Below are 18,458 nucleotides of genomic sequence, written 5' to 3' on the forward strand. Positions count from 1 at the left end.
GCCCCCCGAGCCCACCCTTTCCTGAAGCCTATTAGAGCATCTGGCTCTACTCACATGCTTCAAAAAACACACCTATGCCATTGGAATCCATGCATCCGGCGCCCTGTATGTAGACCAGGGGGCTGGATGCATGGATGGGGGGGGGGGTGCCTGTGCGCCCCCTAATGGACGTGCTGCCACTGGTGCCTAGCCTGTGCCTTCTCACTGTGGGGGAGGTGCTTTTACTAAAGGGGGGCATAGATCCATGTTCGTTTGCAGGAACACATGATCAATGCCTTCCCTACTGGCAGAACGGAATACGTCCCAACTGTGCCTGATTTTGAGGGACTGTCCCTGATTTGGAGCAATGTCCCTCTGTCCCTCATTCCTCCTCATTTGTCCCTCATTTTGGTCTGATCTATATAGTTGTATATAAAATGCACTTTTTAACCTTTAAAAAGTGTTTCCCAGTGCTAAACCTTTCATCCGAATTCTAAATTGCTGCATTTGTACATTTTAAAAGCCAATATAAAGGAATAGTAGTGGTAAAAAAAAGCACTTGTGGTATTCATTAACCTTTTTTTTTGGGTTAATTCTCCTTTAAGGGGGTGTGGCAGGGGCGTGTCATATGCCTACATACATTTGCTAGCAGGTGTCCCTCGTTCCCATCTCAAAATGTTGGGAGGTATGGAACGGCGATCTGCCTTGTTTACATGGGCCGATCATCATTCTGCCTGTGTACTGTACAGTTGGCGCTTGTCGGCGGACATCGAGTCTGCGGTACCCTCCGCTGTGCTGTGTGATCACAGCGGGAGTGGGTCGCACGAGCTCCAGAGCTAGAAGTGTCAGATCATGTCCTAGGTACCTGATCTGGCACAGAGCGGCCACCCTGCCGCAGTAAATCAGCGGTGGGCAGTCGGGAACTGGTTAAGCTTCACTTTAATGCCGCGTACACACGGTCGGATTTTCCGACGGGAAATGTTGGATGTGAGCTTGTTGGCTGAAAGTCCGACCGCATGTATGCTCCATCGAACATTTGTTGACGGACTTTCCACCAAGAAATGTTGGCTAGCAGGTTCTCAAATTTTCCGCCAACAAAACTTTGTTGTAGGACTTTCTGATCGTGTGTACACAAGTCCGACGCACAAAAGTTCATGCATGCTCAGAATCAAGCAGAAGGAGCCCAAAGGGTGGCGCACTGGCTATTGAACTTACTTTTTCTCGGCTCATCGTACGTCTTGTACCTCACCATGTTCCCACGTTCCCATGTTCGTAATTGTTGGCCAACATTTGTGTGACCGTGTGTATGCAAGCCAACAACCTTCAAACAAAATTCCATGGATTTGTTGTCGGAAAGTCCGATTGTGTGTATGAGGCGTTAGTGTTGGTGGGGCACTTTGGGTGTGAAGGCCAATCTCCGGGCAAAGTGAAAAGTTCTCGGAGTAGAAACCTATTGTATCCGGTAATTGGCGTCCTTCCTTATATCTTAACCAGTAACTGGATAAATGTATGGGTGAGCAGGAAAAGCTCTTCAATATCTGTGGCCAGTGTTACAGTAAATTGATATTTTATTGTCGATCGCCTCCTATTTCCTGGAGAACCAACCCCACAGAGTTCATAGAGGTCACCTTTCATTTTGATTTCATTTGCAAGTACTGCGGATACATTAACACCACAATTGACTACATCCCGGCATCCTCTGCAGATGGCTGGGCGACAAAGAGGTATCTTCCTTTGTACTCCATCGCCAGTGATATTTTCACTGGAAAATCAGCAATATCTCACCTTCCACAGCCGGCTAAGCCCGCTCTGATAATATCTAACATTTCAGATGTTTTGACAGCTGTATCAAACAAGCTCTCTTCTCCCTCTCTCTCCTCGCCCGCTCCTCTTTTGTTTGCACAATCGATTTAAATGCTTTTCACTTTCTCATTTTCCCCTCCGCTATTCTCCTGCACACTTTCTTTTTCTTTTCTCCCTCTCCATTAAATCAGAATAGGCTTCATCAATAACTTATGGGCTGCGGGCCCCCACAACTGAAGGTGAAATTAAAGGCAAAAGGATGAGATTGCTTCAATTAAATACACAAAGAAGACAGCCGGATTCATTCTGTGTTTTCTGAAATGAAACATGTTTCTGTCGCCTTAATAAATATTACAGGCTGTATTTTTTTTTTTTTTTTTTTTTATTCTTTCCTGTTCTGCTCATTGCGGGATACAAATTCTGTGGAACGGTATTTTTGAAGCTTATTAAATCTAGAAAAACTCTAGGCAGATGTAAAGAAGAGCAGGGTTCCTGTCATTAAAAAAACAAATGTATGTATTTTGAAACATTGAGGTGTATTTATATATATAAAAAAATCATACTGTGAAACTGCAGGTCCATTTATTCTGTGCAAATTGGAGGAAAAAAAACCAAAGGTTATTAGGCTATTTTCTCTCCAGGTCGAATGTCATTCTTCATACAGAATAGAGCGAATTGGGAAAATATCCTATTATGGCCACTAGATGGAGCTGATGCTCATAGTATATAAGTATTTAGCTGATAATTTGTAAATAGGCTTTGTTCTGTACGAATTGGGGAAAAAAAACAAAGGTTATTAGGCTATTTTCTCTCCAGGTCGAATGTCATTCTTCATACAGAATAGAGCGAATCAGGAAAATATCCTATTATGGCCACTAGATGGAGCTGATGATCATAGTATATAAGTATTTAACTGATAATTCGTAAATAGGCTTTGTTCTGTACGAATTGGGGAAAAAAAAAACAAAAGTTATTAGGCTATTTTCTCTCCAGGTCGAATGTTATTCTTCATACAGAATAGAGCGAATCAGGAAAATACCTCATTAAGGCCACTAGATGGAGCTGATGATCACAGTAAATAAGTAACTGATGATCACAGTAAATAAGCCTTGCCCTGTATGAATTGGGGAAAAGGGTTATCAGATGATTTTCTCTCTGGGTCACATGTTGTTTTCATACAGAATAGAGTAAATTAGTAAAAATGTCCTATTATGGCCACTAGATGGAGCTGATGATCATAGTAAATAAGTATTTAGCTCAGAAGTTGTAAATAAGCTTTGTTCTGTGCGAACTGGGAAAAATAAAAAACAAAAGTAATTAGGCTATTTTCTCTCTAGGTCGAATGTCATTCTTCATACAGAATAGAGCGAATCAGGAAAATATCCTATTATGGCCACTAGATGGAGCTAATGATCATAGTATATAAGTATTTAGCTGATAAGTCGTAAATAGGCTTTGTTCTGTATGAATTGGGGGAAAAAAAACAAAGGTTATTAGGCTATTTTCTCTCCAGGTCGAATGTCGTTCTTCATACAGAATAGAGCGAATCAGGAAAATATCCTTTTATGGCCACTAGATGGAGCTACTGATCATAGTATATATGTATTTAGCTGATAAGTCGTAAATAAGCTTTGTTCTGTACGAATTGGGGGGGAAAAAAAAAAGATTATTAGGCTATTTTCTCTCCAGGTCAAATGTCATTCTTCATACAGAATAGAGCAAATCAGGAAAATACCTCATTAAGGCCACTAGATGGAGCTGATGATCATAGTAAATAAGTATTTAACTGATGATCACAGTAAATAAGCCTTGTTCTGTGTGAATTGTGAAAAAAGATTATCAGATAATTTTCTCTCTCGGTCACGTTATTTTCATACAGAATAGAGTAAATTAGTAAAAATGTCCTATTATGGCCACTAGATGGAGCTGAAGATCATGGTAAATAAGTATTTAGCTCATAAGTTGTAAATAAGCTTTGTTCTGTGCAAACTGGGAGAAAAAAAAACACCAAAGGTTATTAGGCTATTTTCTCTCTAGGTCGAATGTCATTCTTCATACAAAATAAAGCGAATCAGGAAAATATCCTATTAGGAAAATATCCTATTATGGCCACTAGATGGAGCTGATGATCATAGTACATAAGTATTTAACTGATGATCGCAGTAAATAAGCTTTGTTCTGTGTGAATTGGGGAAAAAGGTTATCAGATGATTTTCTCTCTGGGTCACATATTATTTTCATACAGAATAAAGTAAATTAGTAAAAATGTCCTATTATGGCCACTAGATGGAGCTGAAGATCATAGTATATAAGGATTTAGCTGATAAGTCGTAAATAAGCTTTGTTCTGTGTGAATTGGGAAAAAAAAAGGTTATTAGGCTATTTTCTCTCTAGGTCGAATGTAATTCTTAATACAGAATAGAGCGAACCAGGAAAATTTCCTATTATGGCCACTAGATGGAGCTAATGATCATAGTAAATAAGTAGTTAGTTTATAAGTCGTAAATAATCTTTTTTCTGTGTGAACTGGGGGAAAAAAAACAAAGGTCATTAGGCTATTTTCTTTCCAGGTCAAATGTCATTCTTCATACAAGATAGAGCGAATCAGGAAAATGCCTCATTATGGCCAATAGATGGAGCTGATGATCATAGAAAATAAATATTTGGCACATGATCACAGTAAATAAGCTCTGTTCAGTGTGAATAAGGGAAAACATGGTTATGTGATTTTCTCTCTGGGTCAAATGTTATTTTCATACAGAAAAGAGTGAATCAGGAAAATACAACATTATGGCCACTAGATGGAGCTGATGATTATAGTAAATATATATTTAGCTGATGATCATCGTACATAAGCTTTGTTCTGTGAATTGGGGGGAAAAACAATAATGGTTATTAGGCTATTTTCTCTGACACAAATGTTATTTTTCATACAGAGTGAATCAGGAAAAAAAAACCTTATTATGGCCACTAGATGGAGCTGATGATCATAGGAAAAAAGGATTTAGCTGATGATCATAGTAAATAAGCTTTGTTCTGTATGAACTGGGGGGAAAAAAACAAAGATTATTAGGCTATTTTCTCTCCAGGTCCAATGCATAGTTGCCAACAGTCCCGATTTTCCCGGGACAATCCCGATTTTGGGACCCTCGTCCCGATTTAATCTTGTCCCGGGTGTTTTCCCGAATTTTTGCGTTTGTCCCGAGAAAATAGTGAATGTTTTTGTAAAAAACGGCAACGGCTCCACAAAAATGGCCGCCGTCGCCTCCACGAGTCAGTCACAAAGTTCCCCTTGTGTTCAGTGCAGGGGAGAGGGGCAGCCAATCGGCTTCTCTCTTCAGTGTACAAATAGAAAATTCTATTGTACACTGAAGCCTATTGGCTGGAGAGATTGGCAACCCCTCCCGCTCTACACTGAACACAAGGAAGATGTGATCCGCCTCCACCGCCGTCACCCTCCGCCCCCGTGTGTCCGACGGGGTTCGGGGAATGGTGGGAGTGACGGGAGGGAAGAAGGGAGGCTTCACCTGGCTGTTCAGGAGTTGTCTGACGGACCTGTGAGTAGTGGCCTGTCAGTGTAGTGGGGGAGAGGAGAGATAGGGGGAGGGGGTGTACTCAGTGTATGGGAGGCTTGGAGCTTTCCCTGCAATACACTTCTCAAAGGCTGAGGTCCAGCATGGAAGGACCGGGGCTCCGCAGGCTGGGGACATTGATGGTCCTGGCTCCCCTCTTGCACCCCATGTCACCACCATACCTGCACCCCCCTCCCCCCATGTTACCACCATACCTGATTCCCCCCTCCCCCCTGTGTCACCACCATACCTGCACCCCCCTCTCCCCCCCTGTGTCACCACCATACCTGCACCCCCCTCTCCCCCCGTGTCCCCACCATACCTGCACCCCCCTCTCCCCCCTGTGTCACCACCATACCTGCACCCCCCTCTCCCCCCCGTATCACCACCATACCTGCACCCCCCTCTCCCCCCCTGTGTCACCACCATACCTGCACCCCCCTCTCCCCCCCTGTGTCAGCACCATACCTGCACCCCCCTCTTTCCCCCTGTGTCACCACCATACCTGCTTCCCCCCTCCCCTCGTGTCACCACCATACCTGCACCCCCCTCTCCCCCCCTGTGTCACCACCATACCTGCACCCCCTCTCCCCCCCTGTGTCACCACCATACCTGCACCCCCTCTCCCCCCCTGTGTCACCACCATACCTGCACCCCCCTCTCCCCCCCTGTGTCACCACCATACCTGCACCCCCCTCTCCCCCCCGTGTCACCACCATACCTACACCCCCCTCTCCCCCCTGTGTCACCACCATACCTGCACCCCCCTCTCCCCCCCCGTGTCACCAACATACCTGCTCCCCCCTCTCCCCCCGTGTCACCAACATACCTGCACCCCCCTCTCACCCCTGTGTCACCAACATACCTGCACCCCCCTCTCACCCCTGTGTCACCAACATACCTGCACCCCCTTCTCCCCCCTCTGCTGGGGGCACCTTATGTAAGGACAGACTCTGCTGGGGGAACCTGATGGCATCTGGTGGCAGGCGACACGCTCAGTGGTCCCACTGATTCTGCATTATGGTGAGTTGAATGATTTCATTTTATATTACAATGTAATAGAAATAATGCGCTTCAATCATCCTGACACCATAACAACCATGGTGCCGGGATGATTGAAGTGCTAACACCAGGTGTCTGGAGTATCTTTATCTGCTGATGGTTAAACTCTGGAATAAACATTGCTATTGTAGTGTAGGATCTGGGTCTGCTGTCCCTCCATCCCTCTCCCTCTACCCCCCTTTCCCCCTTTCCCTCTGCATCCCTCATTCATCTCAGACTCTAACCACACCCCATTTTAGCCACGCCCGTGTAAGCCACGCCCACTATTTCATGTAAACTACGCCCATTTTTACATGCCTCATTTTCCCTTTTCCCATGCCACGCCTACTAACGCATGCCCCACCCCTAATTATAGGCTGACTCCGCCTACAGCCAAAAAAGTGTCCCGAAATTTTTTTTCCAATGTTGGCAACTATGCAAATGTCATTCTTCATACAGAGTAGAGCAAATCAGGAAATATACCTCATTGTGGCTACTAGATGCTGCTGAATGTCGTAGTATATAAGTATTTAGCTGAGGATCATAGTAAATAAGCTTTGTTCTGTGCAAATGGGGGAAAAAAATGAAAGTTATGAGGCTATTTTCTCTCTGGGTTAAATGCTATTTTTCATACAGAATAGAGTGAATCAGGAAAACACTGCACTATGGTCACTAGATGGAGTTCATGATCATAGTAAATAACTATTTAGACGATGATCATAGTAAATGAGCTTTGTGTTGTGTGAATTGAGAAAAAAACAAAGGTTAATAGGCTATTTTCTCTCCGGTCAAATGTTATTTTTCATACTGAATAGAGTGTATAAGAAAGAATTAAGGTCCCCCGATGGAGATGATGATTATGATAAATAACTATTTTGCTGATGATCATAGTAAATAAGCTGTACTCAAGTACACAAGTTAGGGAAAAAAATGAAAGTTATTAGCTGATTTTCTCTCCAGATTGAATGATATTCTTCATACAGAATACAGTGAATCAGGAAAATACGGCATTTTTGAAAATAAATGGAGCTGATGATCATAGTAAATCAGTAATTATTTCCTATGATTATCAGCTCCATCTAGTGGCCGTAATGTACTATTTTTCGGATTCATGCTTTGATGAACATTTAACCAGCAGGGAAACTAACCTGATAATATTCTCCATCAGTTAAAGGCCAGACTGCATTTCTTCATCCAATCACTATACTGGGGTGTGTCAGGTTTCATTTCCTAAATTGGACCTTTTAGTAATTTTACAAGCCGGCATTAAAACATTCCTGACATGTCACAATATTCAACTAATGTATTTTATTTTTTTTTTATAGCTTAAACTTTTATCTTTGGGACTTTTTTTTTTTTTTTCATTTTTCGGATCATTCATTATGATCGATATTCGTCATTTCGAATAAATTCGTAAATTCGGAAAAATTTGAATTAGTTACGTTCCATTCGTATTAGGGTTGCACGGATAGTAGTGTCGGTATCGGTGCCGATGCCGAGTATTTGCACAAGTATCAGTACTCCTGCAAATGCACCGATACCTGAAACCAATACTTTCAGGCTCGGTTCTTTGAGCTGTCAGTGGGTCTCCCCTGTTGACAGCTAAAGTGTTAAAGAAGTCCGGTAATTGGAGCTGTGAAAAAAAAAAAACAGCTAGCAAACATTGCTCAGCATAAAAAAAAAACATTGTTTCTTTTTGTATCTTTCTGTTTCTTCATCTGCAGATTAAAGGGATGAACAAATGTTCCTCTGTTTAACCCCTTATTAACCCTTAATGTACTCTAATCAGCCTTAATTAACTCCCTTTTCTCCTCCATTTAATTATTATTTTCCTGCTTTTTTTTTTTTTTTTTGTTCATGTCTATTTTGTAAACGATGAACAATTAAAACTTTTTTTTTTTTTTTTTTGCTTTGTTAGTGAATATTTTTGCACATATATATTAACATATATTTACACATTTCACATTGAAAAAGTGCAAAATTAAAAACAAAAATCAATTTATTTAATTTGTAAATAACTTTTCAATGCTTTGTACCACTGCTTACAGCTGAAGTGAAAACAAAACAGTTGTGGTAGGTATCGGTAATTGGTATCGGCGAGCACTAAAAAAAAAAAAAAGTATCGGTACTCGTAAAAAAAAATGGCATGGGTGCATCCCTAATTCATATAGACGCGGTATTCGTTATTTCGATCATTCATAAAAATTCAAATTCATTACGTTCCATTCGTATAGATGCCGTATTCGATATTTCCATTATTCGGAAATTCGGATATATTCGTATTCGTTACGTTCACTAACAGCCAAATTTGAAAGGAAATTCCAATACCTATAATTTAATAGTTTATAACTATTATTATAGTTTTTATTATTGGTAGTATTATTATTTATTATTAATAAATAATAATAATAATAATAATAAAAAACTATAATAATATTTAATAAACTTAATAATTTTATTATAATAGAATGTTTTTTGTTGTTTTGAATTTTCGTTCTGTTTTTCGGATTTTCGTTCTTATTTTCGGATTTTCGTTTTTTCGAATTTTCGGATTTTTATTCTTATTTTCAAATTTTCGGATTTTCAAATTTTGTCTACTAATCGGTAAAAAATGAAAGAAATATAACAACCATTTTTTTTTCACATAAAATGATTCCTGTGTTTTTTGTACATATTAACCACTTCAGCTCCAGAGCAATTTTTTTTTATTTGGCACATACATGTAATAATCTTAATTTTTGGCAATAAAATTACTTAAACCCCCAGAACATTATATATATATTCTGAAAGCAGGGGTCCTGTAGATTAAAAAGCTGATAGTTGCAAATTTTTATGTCACATGATAATTGTGCAACTGTTTATTAAACGCAATTTCTCAGGAAAAAATATAATAAAATGAATTTTAGTGCAAAAACACACCATATAATACCCGTTTTTTGGTTCAGCTATAAAACATGAGGTTGCATCGAGTAAATAGATACAAAACATTCCATATCTTAAAATTGTGCATGGCTGTGATATCCCCAAAAACTATGGTGCCCAAAAATCAGTGGTGGCAAGGGGTGCAGGGGCCACCCCCTTAATCCATGCGCCCGGCTCCTAATCAGGACGGTGCCAGACGTATGGCTTCCATTGGGGTTTTTTTTTTTTTTGAAGTACGATTAACAAATGAGGAGGAATGAGGGACAGAGGGACATCAGGGACAGTCCCTCCAAATAAGGCACAGTTGGGAGCTATGCCTGAGGCTCTAATTGGCTTCAGCAAAGGGTGGGCTCGGGGCACAGAGCATCGCGCCCTGGGCCCACCCAGTTTCGTGACAATAGCAAATTAATATTGTCTTTCTGATTCTCCTCCCGGCCAATCAGGAAGCGGGTCCTGAGACCCGATTGGCCAGGGTGTCTTAGGACCCAGTTCCTGTTGGGCCGGGAGGAGTAGGTGAGGGAAAAGCCATAATAGGAACAATGTGTGCAGCAGGGACGACTCACCCGCAGCCACATCCAGCACTCCCCGGCTCGGACAGTGGAGGGAGGAGGAGAGGAGATCAGAATGTCACCCCGGCTAGGACTCGTCACCTGCCTCCTAAGGTAAGGAGGGCTCTGATCGCTGCCTTCCTGTTCGATCGTCACCTGCACGGGGGGGGTGTGTGATCGTAGCCTTCCCGTTCGTCTGTCTCCTGGCGTTGGATTGCCGCCCCCCCTCCCCCTCAAAATATTGAGAACCAGCCGCCACTGATCACCATCATCATAACTCATCAGTTTAGAATTAACTAGGAGCTATTGTGCTAGAACTATTGATCTCTCTCTGGCGTTTGCGGCGATATGTCACACGTGTGGTTTTGATCTTGGTTTACATACATGTGCACACCCTTGGCTTGCATTTGCGCAGGTGTGCGGGGCAACGGGGGTTATGGTAATTTTTTCAATATATTTTATTATAATTTTCTTTTCTTTTTTTTTCTTCTTTATTTTTACTTTTTACTTAATTGCTATCACAAGGGGTTAATAATCCCCTATGTGATAGCACTGGGCAGGTGACAGGTACTCTTTAGGTAGATATTAGGGGTCAGCCATCAGGTTGTGATTAAAGGTTCACTGTTTGGATGTATGTCCAGAGCTGAACAGGTTACACCCTCATTTTTAGTGCTTTCAGCAGCTGATTTGGTCACGTACTGGGTACACCGCTTCTTTATACGCTTAAAGAGGAACTGCAGTCTGCTCACATAATTTGTAAAAAAAACATCTTTGCCATTCTGAAGCTTCCCTCCCACCACTTTGCATATTATTTTATATATACTGTGATTCTGTACTTGCCAAATGTGCTGCAGAAATCTCCCTTCACTGAGTTTGGCTGCAGCCATTTTAACTGTGGGCAGCTGAAGCTGCTACCTGTTCACTTCCTGGATTTACACAGACACACAGAGGCACACCTCCAGCTCTGCAAATCTCATTGGCCCTCTTATGACTCACCCCCCTCTCCCTTCCTGGCAAACTCTCACGAGAGTGAGAGAGAGAGAGAGAGAGAGAGCTGTGTATGATGTCATAAGCCTAGGCTTTTTATCAGACAAGAAACAGGAAGTGGGCTGTATAAGGTATTTACTGGCAGTAAACGATCCAAAGATAAAACAACAAGGGGAGAAGATTTAATAGATGCAAAGTTGAAAAAAATGACTGAAGGTCTGCTTTAAGGACTGCCCCATGTACATGTACTGCGGCAGGGCTGCCCTTAACCACAAAATCATGTACCTGTACGTGATCAGCTTTGTCGACTCTGTGAGGCGCGTGCACGCCGCTGGAACCCTGCTTCCGATGTGATTGGACACAGCAGGAGCCAATCAGCTGGTCCAGCGGAGATGGAGATCTCTGTTTTCCCCCCCACACAGATTGAAAGCACTCATAGGGAACACATTTAACCCTTCGATTGCCTCTGATGTTAACCCCTTCCCCGCCAGTGTCATTTATACAGTGACAGTGCATTCTTTTTAGCACTGATCACTGTATTGGTGTCACTGGTCCCCAAAAAGTGTCACTTAGTGTCAGATTTGTCCACCGCAATGTCGCAGTCCTGCTAAAAATCGCTAATCGTTGACATTATTAGTAAAGAATAAAAAATAAAATGTCCCTAAATCTATCCCATAACTTTTGCACTAACCAATCAATATACGCTTATTGGGATTTTTTTTTTGCAAAAATTATGTAGAAGACATAACAATACAATACATATTGGCCTAAATTTATGAAGAAATGGGATTTTTTAAATTTTTTATTGGAAATGTTTTATAGCAGAAAGTAAAAAATATTGTTTATTTTTTTCAAAATTGTCGTTTTTTTTTTGTTTATAGCACAAAAAATAAAAACCGCAGAGGTGATGAAATACCACAAAAAAGAGCTCTATTTGTGGTAAAAAAAGGACATCAATTTTATTTGGGTACAACATCACACGACTGCGCAATTGTCAGTTAAAGTAACGCAGTGCCATATCGCAAAAAATTGCCTGGTCAGGAAAGGGGTAAAACCTTCCGGAGCTGAAGTGGTTAACTTTGAATCCTTCCCTTTCTTCTAGTTTAAGCTGGTGCCTTGACCACTGCCTGAAGTTTCAGGGTGGCTCCTTTCTCTTGCAGCATCCTATGGAGCCATCCTTGGATGCAGGGACTAGAGATGTGTCTCCCTACACTGTGTACATCAATAGAAACATACAGCCCCATAGCCTAGGATGGCAAGGCCCTCCCCCACGTTTCCCTCTTTATCCCCCCTCCCTTCTCCAAGCTTATAGGCTGGCTCCAGACTGCACTGTCCACTGGTAACTCTTTCCTGTGAATAACAGAAGTTCAGGAAAGCAGCACTGAGAGAGCAGGTGCCAGCGGCATTGAAAGTTGTAAGCGGCAATTGCCGGTGTAAGAATTCTAACAAATAGTTTACTAGGGAATGTTAATTGCACTGTGCTCAATGAGTTAAACTAAAAAACGCAGAGGGTTTAATACTACATTCTTATTTCTGATAAATAAAGCTTTTCTATTCCACATAAATGATGCCGCTGATTCTCCAGTGTTCTTCATACCTGTGTTCATTACTTTTACATCATCATATTACAAACACAAATCTGTCCCTCTATTAGGCCCCATTTACACTCAGTGATTCTGCCGGTGATTCCAAATCATGCGGCGGAACATGCAAAGCGCGTTTCGGGTCCATGCATTCATAATGGCACCCCAAACGCTGTGCGATTTGGCTGAGATTGTCGCACCACGGAATCGCGCAGGAAAACGTGCGTTTAGAAGCACAAGCTTCTTTTTCATGACAAACGCACATAGGGCAGCCCATTCTAGTCAACAGTCTCTCCTATGCGCGACACATAGTAACGCGTGTAAATCACGCACGAAAAAATTGCAATCGCGAGTTCCCGCTGAGAATGGAGCCTTAATGCGAAAACTCCAGCTAAATAATATCAGCAATCTTACCAGTCTTTAGCTACGGTAACTGCATTTGTTTTTTTTTTTCTAATCTTCTTTACCCTTTTTTTTTCACCTGTTGTCTCTGCTAGTAACACACTTCCTGTTTTTTCAGTGTCTACAATACTCAGGTCAGGGTGACATGTGACCTGCTGCAGCTTGGTCCCGCCCACCAGGACCGGGACAAGGGGTGGGCAGGAGGGGCAGCTTCCCTGGGCATGTGGTTTTTATGTGAGGTGGGGAGGGTGCTGCGAGGAGAATGACAGGGAGGGGATTTGTGTTGAGAGGGGCAATGGGGGGGGGGAGGGGGCTGCAAGGGGTAAGATCTGCTAAGAGTGGTGATTTTGGGGGGGGATTTGTGTTGGGGGGGGGGATTGGGGGAATAGGATTTGTGCTAGGAGAGGTGATATGGTAAAGGGGGGGGGGTTGTCTAGAAGGGGGCATTTTTGTTTGGGAGTGATCTGTGCTTGGAGGGGAAATTTAGGGGATAAGTTTCGGCTAGGAGGGGGGGATTTGGAGTTTGGGGGGAGAAGAGATGTGTACTCGCAGGGGAAATTTGAGTGGTAGAGGATTTGTGCTAGGAGGGGGTGACTTTTTTGGGCATTTGTGTTGGGGGGATTTGGGGGGGCAAAGATCTGTGCTGGGAGGGGAGATTTCAGTGTGGGGGGGGGGGTGGATTTGTACTGGGGGAATTTATGCTTAGGGCGTAAGCATGCAGATTAGTGCTCAGTTTTTTTTTTTTCCGGGGGGTGGGGAACTTTTGCTGACACATAAATACATCTTGGGGGGGGCGCAGTTTGGCATGTTTGCCCTGGGCTCCAAATGACCTTGTCCTGGCACTGCCGCCCACCACCTAGTGCAGAACCCAGAAGGAGCAAAGAGGTGATGTGACACCTGGGGCAGAGTAATGATGGTGACAATGCTCTGTCTTTGTTTCTCAAGCATTCTTCTGCATTGTCTTCCTGCCACACAGGCTCAGACGTTTCATCCCACCCTAAAATCCAAGGAGACCCCCACATTTTTACCCCTTTCACCCCATCAACCTGCATGATCTACAAATATCCTTTTATTCCTCTTATTTTAGCACTTCTTTCGCTATACACACTGGATATAATTCTCTCTTCTTAGTCTATAATAGTGCTGGACTGATAGAAGTGAAAATTGTCTCGGATGGAAATACCGTAAAGTGCATTTTCCTTTAACCACATGCCGACCGGGCCATAGCCGAAAGACGGCTACAGCTCGGTTGGCTTATCCTGGGTGGGCGTCCATGGACGTCCTCACAGAATCGCACTCCCGCGCACCCCCTGGGGCGCGCACCCAGGAACATCCGTGACCCCGGACTCGGCTCATCACGGATCACGATAAACGGCCGCTGATAGCGGCCGTTTAGCACATGATCACTCCGTCAAATGACGGAGCATCACTTGTAAACAATGTAAAAAACAGCAAGAAGCGCCAATCTAAGTGCAGTATCATAAAACTTTAATGAGATTTTATAAATGGACAACAGCCAAATGGCTACTCACAAAGATGAAATAGGTTAACTCAAGGACAAGTGATGGGTCCAGGGACGTCCTCCTCAGATGTGGGCAAAGTGCATGGTGCAGGTTCTCATGGAAGCGCTGTCCACGTTGTGATGTGCAAATGGTCCACGGGGTCACCGCTGGGCGCTGGGCTGCAAAACGATGGAGGTGTCCGCAAAGACAGCCAGCATCTAGGCGGACATGGAGAGCCAGAGCCATCGCAGTAGACAGAAACCGGAAGATGAGCGTGGAACGCAAAGCACTGATCCAGGAACCAACAAAGCGGAAGTGACGTATGGACGTCTTTGCGGACACCTCCATCGTTTTGCAGCCCAGCGCCCAGCGGTGACCCCGTGGACCATTTGCACATCACAACGTGGACAGCGCTTCCATGAGAACCTGCACCATGCACTTTGCCCACATCTGAGGAGGACGTCCCTGGACCCATCACTTGTCCTTGCCTTAACCTATTTCATCTTTGTGAGTAGCCATTTGGCTGTTGTCCGTTTATAAAATCTCATTAAAGTTTTATGATACTGCACTTAGATTGGCGCTTCTTGCTGTTTTTTACATTGTTTTTTCAGAGTTGCCTGCTTCCACTCTCAAGTGAGCTGCCACTGGTGCTTAGTATCAGATCCTTAATTTCAGTGACTATATATATATATATATATATATATATATATATATATATATATATATATTTTTTTTTTATATATATATATTTTTATTGACTATCACACCCTGGATGTTTCCACATTTACTCTGGACTCTTTATATGCATGTTTATTACTTCATTCTAGCTTGTTTGTATGTTCTTGCGCCATTTATCCTTTTTGTACATCACTTGTAAACAAACTGGCGTCATGTCATGACACCGGTTCCTCCCTCCCCTGTCTGTACCGATCGGTACAGTGTGAGAGGAGCGAGGGAGAGATAGTTTGCAGCGCTGTGGGCACTACAGATCCAGCCCACAGCGCTGCTCAGTGCCCATACTATGGCAATACTAAGCAATACTCTGCAATATTATGGCAATACTATGGCAATACTCTGCAATACTATGGCAATACTCTGAAATACTCTGCAATACTATGGCAATACTATGCAATACTCTGCAATACTCTGCAATACTATGGCAATACTCTTCAATACTATTCTGCAATACTATGGCAATACTATGGAAATACTCTGCAATACTATTCTGCAATACTATGGCAATACTATGGCAATACTCTGCAATACTATGGCAATACTATTCTGCAATACTATGGCAATACTATGGCAATACTCTGCAATGCCATGGCAATACTCTGCAATACTATGGCAATACTCTGCAATACTATGGCAATACTCTGCCAATACTCTGCCAATACTAGCCAATACTAGCCAATACTCTGCAATAAATTTTAACAGAAACAAAGATTTTTTTTTTTACCGAATTTTTAGTCTTTTTTGATTTATAGTGCAAAAAATTAAAAACCCAGCGGTGATTAAATACCACCAAAAGAAAGCTCTATTTGTGTGAAGAAAGGACAAACATTTCAAATGGGTACAGTGTTGCATGACTGAGTAATTGTCATTCAAAGTGTGAGAGCACCGAAAGCTGAAAATTGGTCTGGTTAGGAAGGGGGTTTACGTGTCCAGTGATGAAGTGGTTAAAGAAGTATATGAAATATATATCCTGCTCCTTTAAAGTATGTTAAATAGCACAGTGCTTGTGCCATGTCATGTGTCCCTTTGTATGATGTGAAATACCTGGCTGATCCTGCCTGTTCCTGTGTCCCCCTGTCTCTGCTGACCACGATAATCATGGCTCCTGATCCATGGTACCGTGGTCAGATTATGGTCTTCTGTCATCAAGCTGCCTGCTCTCTCTGCTCTCTGTCTCTCCCCCTCCCTCCTAGCCTGTCAGTTCGGATGCCTGTGTGTGAGAGCGATCTCCTCCTGCCCCTCCCCCCTACTGCTCTTCCCTGTCACTTGAAATACCTTTGAAAAGTAACTTGCATCCTCTCTGTTTTATCAAGATCTTAACTACTGGGTGTCCATTCTTTTTAAATTTTAAATCTAATCGTAAAACCTTCTCTCACATGGGTCACATGACATTCCTCTGCTGGCTGGTTGATGTCAGAGGGTTTATCTCAGCCCCTCCCTTTGCATTCTTCTTCAGAGCAGAGGAAAGATGCTGATAACAATTTATTGCTATGAGATAAGGTACTTACAATTGAAATTAAAAAAAAAACAAACAGACACATATATAGCTCTTGATAAAACAGAGGGGATGGCAGTGTTTTATCATCCTGACTTTACAACCACTTTGACCGCTTCCTGACCAACCGCTGCAGTTATAGTGGGGACGGAAAGTATTCAGACCCCTTAAATTTTTCACTCTTTGTTATATTGCAGCCATTTTTTAAAATCATTTAAGTTCATTTTTTCCTCATTAATATACACACAGCACCCCATATTGACAGAAAAACACAGAATTGTTGACATTTTTGCAGATTTATTAAAAAAGGAAAACTGAAATATCACATGGTCCTAAGTATTCAGACCCTTTGCTGTGACACTCATATATTTAACTCAGGTGCTGTCCATTTCTTCTGATCATCCTTGAGATGGTTCTACACCTTCATTTGAGTCCAGCTGTGTTTGATTATACTGATTGGACTTGATTAGGAAAGCCACACACCTGTCTATATAAGACCTTACAGCTCACAGTGCATGTCAGAGCAAATGAGAATCATGAGGTCAAAGGAACTGCCTGAAGAGCTCAGAGACAGAATTGTGGCTGTGACTGCCAGGTGTTTTTTCACTTTAATGCATAGGATGCATTAAGGTGAAAAAACACAAAAGTTTACAACCCCTTTAAGTGTGTCCCTGGGAGGTGCTTTCTAACTGTGTGGGGGACGGATACACTGGAGATTAGCTGAAACACAAGATCTCTCTTTTGCTCCCTGACAGATCAGCAGTTTGCTTTGTTTACATAGGCACACCACTGCTCCGTCTCTCCACAGAACGATCGGTGGGTCGCGGTGGCCATCGCGACCGCCAGACCCTCTAAATGGCTAGCGCTGTGTCCAGTCACAGTGGGAGTGGCGGGTGCACACGCCCCCTACACCACGTGCACAAAATCACATATAGGTAAGGGCCGCCTTGCCGCAGTATGTATATATATATATATATATATATATATATATATATATGTTTATATATAATTTGTGAAGCCACAGCCAGTTTTAGACACAGTGCATGTTACTTTCTTATCACTGACTAAGCTGTCCTCCCATGTTGAAAAGAAAAGGTGAAAATAAAGTTTTCTTAAAATACATGACTGGCAAAGCAGATGATGTTCTATTTTTTCTTTTTTTGAGCCCAGCCAGTGGCAGCAGGTCAAGGACAGATGTGGCCTAATGAGACCCCTCAAAGGTTCAGTAACTCACACATCCAAAGCAAACTACAACTATACTTAATTCTAATGCTATCTTAATAACTTATAATATCTTTAATACCTCCTGTATTTTCCTTGTTTTATCGAATGAAACAGGTTAACATTGTTCCGAGATTCTGCTGGAGTAAGTTATCATTCTTTTTCGCTTTACAAGGCTGTTCTTTATGTTGCTCCTGAAATATGTATAGGATACCATTACTTATCTTGTTTATTGGGTTGAGCTCTCTTCATTATAAGTGTCGGAGGCCAGACTTATTTATGGTAATTTCCCAGAATCTATTGCAGCCTGCTTAATTTAAATGCATACAGTGACACTTAGCCTTGACTATATGAAAGGGTTTTTCTTCTTGTAACCACGAGGCAGGCAATGTATTTACAATAGCCTATTCATTTTACGATCGTGCTTAGTTATATTTTGATTTATTTGCAGGTACTAAACACTGATGCAAACACTGGTCCATAGAGTCCTCCGCTGCATGAAAAATACGTTTAATTTAAAAAGTTTACAGGAAATGACAATAATAATGAATGAACGTGTTAAAGAGCAAAGACTGAAGCAACTTGTGTACATTTTTTTATAAGGAAGGAAAACTTTTGATTGTGCTGTGCCTAGAATAAGGCCCAGATACGCCAAGCAATGATTTGTT

This window comes from Aquarana catesbeiana, linkage group LG07, assembly GCF_042186555.1.
Source record: "Aquarana catesbeiana isolate 2022-GZ linkage group LG07, ASM4218655v1, whole genome shotgun sequence".
In the NCBI taxonomy this organism is placed as follows: Eukaryota; Metazoa; Chordata; class Amphibia; order Anura; family Ranidae; genus Aquarana; species Aquarana catesbeiana.